The 7,924-nt window shown below is 49.4% G+C and overlaps 1 long non-coding RNA gene across 1 annotated transcript; it reads right to left on the reverse strand.

Annotated features, from left to right (window-relative positions):
* Positions 1-1,302: 1,302 nt before the first annotated feature.
* On the reverse strand, positions 1,303-7,332 carry LOC125758159 (uncharacterized). The gene is made up of 2 exons (XR_007415915.1): positions 7,300-7,332; positions 1,303-1,787 (listed from the first exon to the last, which is right to left on the reverse strand). It is a non-coding gene; the product is annotated as an uncharacterized LOC125758159 (long non-coding RNA).
* Positions 7,333-7,924: the final 592 nt, after the last annotated feature.

Consider the following 7,924-nt stretch of genomic DNA (forward strand, 5'->3'; position numbering starts at 1 on the left):
CAACTCGAATGCGAAAGCCATCTTCATTTTCTTCTCAGCTGATGTGTTCACACAGCTGAAACTAGATTTAACGAAGTGATAACCGCGCTCCAATGATTTCTTTAAGTAGGGAAGTTCATAAAACTGAACAAGAGAATTTTCGGTCTTTAGAAATTTAATATTGTAGCGTAGTGACACCCGAAAGCTACCGTGGTATTATTTTTGTTGCCACTATCGCGAGGGCAGCCCGTGCATGGAACCTACCATGTACGGGCGTAACAGACGAGGTAGACATTGACGTGAAGCTATGACAAGCTGCCGATATGCAAAGATGAAGGTAACGAATGCAGTGAATGCGCAAGGAGGACGACAAGCAAGAAAGTTGCAAGGAGACATAGGCGTATCTACCGGGGGGGGGGACAAGGGGGGCGCTAGCCCCCCCCCCTCCCACTGAGAAATATTAGGGGGCGGATCCCCCCCACTTTCGACAGTGGTCACTGTGAAAGTGGGGGGGGGGGGCTGGGAAACTATGAACTGGGGCGAACTTTTACTTCTACACAGTAACAACTTAATTATATAATGAGATTTGTCCTGCGCTTCCACTGTGGAGAACGTCTCCCATGTCTCACGACCACGCACTGTACATTGTCTCCGGTGCAGGCCACCTATGCAACGCTTTGCGCTACAGCATTGCAGAGAATGCTCAGTAGGGGGCTCTTAATGTTAGAGCACTTATTCTGGTCTGCCTTGGCCTGAAATTTACATAATCGACGACGCAAATACGGGCAGAAACCAGTAAACGTGCCATGGATTGATCAGACGCTCTTCCTGTTTCAGGATATTCATTTCCTTTCATAGAAAAGGATTAGCATCACCGCTGCTCTAACCCAATTTGCTATGAGTCGATGAGTGTGCAGAACTGTTGAATGTTTTAACGCGATAGCTTTAAGGAGCCCGTGTTGCAGGAATTCCGGCTTCGGTATCATTGGTTGTGAGAGAAACATCATCATTGTTTGTGACCGAAAGATTGCCATGGATGCAAATAATAAAAGATGATGTACCCGCCGTGGAATCGAACCCCGGCCTTCCGCGTGACAAAGGAGGTGTTCTACCACAGAGCCACGCCACTGCTTGGAACTGCACTGAGCGTAGTTTTCGTGCTTCACAAACATACGCGTCCTATCTACAGGCGTCACCGTACGAGATTGTAACGAGCTGTACGAGGAGACAAAGCTCTAGACAAGACGCTCGTGTTTCTGTACGGAGAATCGCGATGACTTAATCATCATCGGGCAGTAACGAGGCCGTTTATGCAATCACACAAAAAAATGTATTTACAAAAGACTAGAAAGGTCTAATAATAAATGAAGTAAGAGAACAATTATAAAATGCTTGGAATGCTGGAGTAAGAGTCACAAGGGCTTAATACAAAAAACAGAAAGAGTTCACCGGAGAGGAAAGCGGTGGTCAAGTCCCGGCGGCAAACTCGACGCTGGGAGGGGACGGCCGACGCTGGGGTAGAACGGTGCGTCCGATGACAGGCGCGGTCAAGAACGCGGCTCACTGCGGAGGTCGTTGACCTGGAGCACGCAAGGCGTTTGCCATGCCCTTCTCGAACGCTGGCTGGCGCTCGCTGCCGTAGATCCTGGATTCGCCTGGCAAAAACGTCCTGGCGACGTTTCACCCACGCCAGGCCCGAAGTGCAAGGACGGCTGGTGGGGCCCCAGGTGGGAGCCTGCTGAGACCTCGAGTCCGCAACCCGGCAGGTCACTGCTCCCACGCCCTGGTTCTTCGACCTCCAGCCACGTCTGCCGCACTTCTTCTCCTTCTGCTTCGAACCAACACGTTCCCCGATTTTCGTGCGTCGTCTTCTTCGACGGTCTCTGTGGCGCGCACTTCAAACACGATTACGCCACTTCGCCTCACGCACGGCCACTTCACTTATCACACATGCCCCTCCTTCGGGAAAAGTTTTTTTTTTGAAAAAAAAAACTTTGTAGCTACGTCGTAGTCGCAATCACCACTTGTCCGCACAAGACCACTGCACCGCACCAGTGAATACAGGTGATAGATGTCCTCAATAAACGTTCACACACCCTCACACATAAAGAAAAACATGTAGTCAGCTATAGCACTATGATTATCTCTTTTCTGCCGGTGAATAAACCACATGATTCAGAAATATACCTTGTAGACAAAGGGTAAACTAGTTGCACTACACTTCCGTGAAAGCTTAGGCTACAGCCTGCTCATGAAATCGTCGCCTGCATTCTCTCAGCTTCGAATATGTTGAATAACAAACGAATACTCTTGTAATGCCAGGCTCTACCTTAGTACTCTGCTGTTCAGATGTTTGGCTTTAGCTAGATATTGCAATGGTTGGTGATCGGTTTGCACAACAAACTGCGTTCAGTACACAAAGATGTGAAACTTTTCTATTGCCCACACTAGTGCTAGACATTCTTGTTCTATGGTGGAGTAATTCCGTTCTCGTGGTAATAGCTGTCGGCTGGCGTACGACACTGGATGTAACACCCCATCGTGCTCCTGCATGAGAACTGCCCCGATAGACATGTCGAGCGCATCCGAACGCAGTACGAATATGCGCTTCGGATCAGGAGCTCGTACTATTGGTCCTGATGAGAGGGCTTGCTTCAGTGTCTCAAAAGCCGCTTCTCTTTCGTGGTTCCAGCAGATCTTGTTCTTCTCCTTTTTCTTGGTTAACTCCGTTAAAGGCTCGGCCTTCTCGGTATATCGGGGTATTAAATCGCGGTAGTATCCAGCTAATCCCAGAAAAGATCGCAGCTGCTTCTTGGTCTCAGGTCGAGTTGCGTTAGCAATCTTTGCCACTGTACTTTCTACTGGTTGAATAGTTCCGCCTCCCAAACGATGACCCAGAAGATGATGGATTCCACGGCGATTTCACATTTCTGAGGCTTGATGGTTAGTCCTGCTTCACGGACTCGCTGCAACAAGTGTTGTAAAGTCTCCACGTGCTCCTCCCAGGTCTCTGTAGCTACGAGAACGTCGTCAATGTAATGGACTACGTTTTCAATACCAAGAAGAAGAGTCCTCATTAATCTCGTGAACACTGCGGAAGCCGTCTTGATGCCGAAAGGCATATATATGAATTGGTAATGTCCCGACTGCGTCGAGAAGGCAGTGACTGATCTTGAAGCCCGATGGAGTGGGACTTGCCAATAGCCTTTCGTCAGATCGAACTTCGAAAAATATCTCTTGGTGCCGACCTCTGTGAACATTATGTCCGTTCGTGGTATGGGTTCGGCATGGGATATTAGAACCTCATCGATACGCCGAAAGTCCACACAGGTACGATAAGTGTTATCCGGCTTCTTGACGAGAACAAGTGGTTCGGCATGGGATATTAGAACCTCATCGATACGCCGAAAGTCCACACAGGTACGATAAGTGTTATCCGGCTTCTTGACGAGAACAAGTGGTGAATTGTAGGGAGAATTCGATCGCTCGATGACGCCAAGCTTCAGCATGTCTTGAACTTCCTTCTCGACGACTTCCTTCATTGCTATCGGCAAAGTGTATTGTGGAGTGTTAATAGGTTCAGATGTTGTCACCTGAAGGCGGCACTGCAAAATGTTTGTCTTTCCGGGTATGTCGGAAAAGACATCGTCATAAGCAGCTAGAATCTTATCACGCTCAACCCGCTTTTCTTCTTCCAGTCCCTCGGCTATAGGAATTGCTTCCACGCCAACGCTTCAAGTTGCCCTGCAAACTGGTAGTGGTGTGTCTGTCTCCTCCTCTTCCATGACCACGAAAGATGCTGTTTGAGCGTTTGTCCTCTGCTGCCGATTTTCATAGCGCTTCAGCATGTTTATGTGGAACAGCTTGTTGCCATGTCCCAGGTCCAATAAGTAGTCGTGGTTACCCTTTTTCCCAACGACTCGAAAAGGTCCTTTTCATTGCATCAGTAACTTGTTCTCTGTGGTAGGGAGTAAGATTAAAGCAAGATCTCCCACTTCTAACTGACGGTTCTTGCTTCCCCGATCATAGTATTGCTTTTGAGTTTTCCTCGCTCGTGACAAGTTCTCATGGGCTAATTGCAACGTCTTCTCAAGACGATCTCGAAGATCCAAGACGTAGCCATACGTTGTTTTCACTTGATCACTGATGTGTTCTCCCGTCCATATCTCCTTCAATATACTGAGAGGGCCTCTAACGTATCTTCTATAGATAAGTTCCAACGGCGAGAATCCCATGCTGGTTTGGGGTACCTCTCGGTATGCAAAAAGGAGTGGCGCGAGCAGCCGATCCCATGATTTCGGATCCCCTTGACATGGTTTCCGCAGCATCCGTTTCAGCGTTCCATTAAACCTTTCAACCATCCCGTTGCACATAGGGTGGTAGGGTGTCGAACTTAGACGTTTGATGGATAATAAAGCGTTGACTTCTCTCATCAACTCGGACGTGAAGCAAGATGCCTGATCGCACAAAATCTCACGGGGAAATCCAGTGCGCGAAAACATTTCCAACATGCCCTCTGTCACAGTCGCCGAATCAATAGCGGGCAGGGCCACTGCGTCCGGATAACGTGTCGGAAAGTCAACCATTGTCAGAATGTATCGGTTACCCCTGTTAGATACTGGTTTTAAGGGTCCGATAATGCCAATTGCCACTCGCTCGAATGGTGTCTCAATCAACGGCATTTGGCCAAGTGGTGCCTTGCCTACTTTGCTTTTCGGGTACGTTCTTTGGTACGTGTCACAAGATCGAACATATCTTTTAGCTTCTTCCTGAACTCCAGGCCAATAGAACGATCCTAGCACACGATCAATGGTTCTTTTCGTACCTTGATGTCCTGACATCAGACTTTCGTGCGCCATCGCAAGCACTTGGCTGCGCAGTTTCCTGGGAACCACCACCTGTTTTATCATTTTGCCAGAGGATAACCGGTAATGGCGGTAGAGTATCCCCTTTTCTGTGATAAACGGATAATGGGTTCATTCCCTTCCATACTACACTTGTCCGACTTTACTTCTGCAGGTATCCAAGGTCTTGTCTTCTGCTTGCGCAATTTCGAGATCCTTTCTGGTCATTTTCAAAGTGCCGACCTTAAGTGTGGCTGAATCCGGCTGGGACCTTGTGCTCTTGATGCCGCTCAGAACGGGGTTCAAGTGATGACCTTTCTCCTTGTATCGTATACGTGCTACGCTGTCCGTCTCTAATTTCGGTACAGCAAGCTTCTCTTTCCATGTTGTATCAGGGTCGTGAGTCTGACGTGATCCGGGCACATTTCCCACGATAATGTCGTATAACGGGGAAATCGTGCATTTTACGATGCATACGCCTGAAAAGTATGGTGAAAGAATTTCCACCTTTGCCTCTGGTACCTTAATTCTACTTCCATTCGCCAAGAACAACGTTGCTGTGGTTCCCGTAAGTGCTCCGTCTGGCACGAGGGAACGCCGCACAACCATCGTATTACTTCCCGTGTCCCGTAATACTGAAACAGTCTTGCCGAATATGACGCCCTGCAACACTGGCATCTGATGCTTCGTCACCCTTGGTTCGGTATTCACTGCACTAGCCATACTCTCTTCGCTCTTTTCGTCCTCCACCTGCTTGACTTCGTCAAGGTTCTCCTTTTGCGGCCATATACATGATGCTTTCCGGGTAGTGCTGGGTATCTTGGTACACGCTTGGGTGTCGTGCCCAGTTTTACGACAATAACCACAGTATGGTTGCTTTGTCCGAGCGGGGCATTCTGAAGCTCTGTGACTGGTCTTGTCACACACAAAACATCGAGTTGGAGCCCTTGAAGTCGCATTACCGCCTTTTCCTGCAGGAGTGTTCTCCCCTTTGTCATGGAAAAGAAGCAAGTTTGACTGTCGCTGAGCTTCTAAGAAGTTATCGGCCGCTTCCGCCATCTCTTCAAGGTTACGGCAGTTTTTCTCTCGCAAAAATAGAGCCACCTTGACAGTTGTTTATAAATTGCTCCGCTACTATGAGATTCCGAACAGATGTGTATTCCTTTTCCGTTTTTGACATCTCAACCCATCTGTCGAAGAAGCTTGTCAGTCTCGTTGCATACTGCACGCCCGTTTCACCATCTTGTGGTTTGCTGTGCCGGAATTTTTCACGGTAGCCCTCCGCCGTGAAACGAAATCGTTGCAGTAACGCCAACTTGGTTTTGTCATAATCGAGTGCCTCTTCTGGAGACAGACGACCAAAGACCTTGAAAGCCTCTCCGCTCAAACATAAGCTTAGAACCGTGGCCCACTTGTCTTTTGGCCATTCCTGACCGGTGGCAACATTCTCAAACCTTTTTAGGTATGCGTCTAAATCATCCCGGTTCTCGTTAAACCCTGGCATGACATTGTGAGGATTAACGGTAGGAGATGCTCGAACTGGTCGGTATTGGTCAGTCACCACTGACTCTCTACCGCCTTGAGCCTCAGCGAGTTGAAGACGCAACTGTATAGTCTTCTGGCATTCCTCCTGAAGTCGCCGTTCTGACTCTATCTGCTCCGCCTTCTCTTTCCTTGCTTCACGTTCTGCAGCCCTCTCTTCTCGAGCTCGATACTCCCGTTCTTCTACCCAAGCCCTCAACTCAGCTCCCTCTAGTCCCATGCGCAACGCCAGTGTCGTTAAATCCGAACTCATCTTTGATCTGTATGTTTTTTAAACCCAGCGAAATGTAACCAGGGAACACTAACTATTAATGCAATAAACGGCTTCGTCCTGTCGCGGACGCCAATGTAACGAGCTGTACGACGAGACAAAGCTCTAGACAAGACGCTCGTGTTTCTGTACGGAGAATCGCGATGACTTAATCGTCATCGGGCAGTAACGAGGCCGTTTATGCAATCACAAAAAATGTATTTACAAAAGACTAGAAAGGTCTAATAATAAATGAAGTAAGAAAACAATTATAAAATGCTTGGAATGCTGGAGTAAGAGTCACAAGGGCTTAATACAAAAAACAGAAAGAGTTCACCGGAGAGGAAAGCGGTGGTCAAGTCCCGGCGGCAAACTCGACGCTGGGAGGGGACGGCCGACGCTGGGGTAGAACGGTGCGTCCGATGACAGGCGCGGTCAAGAACGCGGCTCACTGCGGAGGTCGTTGACCTGGAGCACGCAAGGCGTTTGCCATGCCCTTCTCGAACGCTGGCTGGCGCTCGCTGCCGTAGATCCTGGATTCGCCTGGCAAAAACGTCCTGGCTACGTTTCACCCACGCCAGGCCCTAAGCGCAAGGACGGCTGGTGGGGCCCCAGGTGGGAGCCTGCTGAGACCTCGAGTCCGCAACCCGGCGGGTCACTGCTCCCGCGCCCTGGTTCTTCGACCTCCAGCCACGTCTGCCTCACTTCTTCTCCTTCTGCTTCGAAACAGCACGTTCCCCGATTTTCGTGCGTCGTCTTCTTCGATGGTCTCTGTGGCGCGCACTTCAAACACGATTACGCCACTTCGCCTCACGCACGGCCACTTCACTTATCACCGAGATGTACTGTCGCAGTAAAACGTGGTGCAACAGTGCATTGCCACCGGGCGTCACAGCATGTGAATTGCATAACGAGTTGGTAGTTTGAAGCCGGCTACCCGTTACATAAGGCACACACATTACTGCGCGTATTCCCTTACGAACACGTAGTGAGTACATCGCCAACTTCGAAAAGCTATCACGCACGTAATTGCTGCTGGTTTAAACCTGACCGCCCATTACAAAGGACACACAAAGTGCACGCATTCTCTTACACACACGTAGGGGGTACACTGTTGTCATAAAAGTGCTGTTCAAGAGGGCGGACACCTTTGCCTTTACTATATTGGCCTCGAGGCCCACCACTGGAAACGCCGGCGCCACCGTCGGCGTGACGTGCTTGGCAGGATCACATGGTCTCAGCGGCCGCGTCGGCTGCTTGTGGCGCACTGCCGCGTGCTTTGAAAACGAGTTTCAAGTCCCACATGCGC

This window comes from Rhipicephalus sanguineus, chromosome 4 (genome assembly GCF_013339695.2).
Source record: "Rhipicephalus sanguineus isolate Rsan-2018 chromosome 4, BIME_Rsan_1.4, whole genome shotgun sequence".
Classification (NCBI taxonomy): Eukaryota; Metazoa; Arthropoda; class Arachnida; order Ixodida; family Ixodidae; genus Rhipicephalus; species Rhipicephalus sanguineus.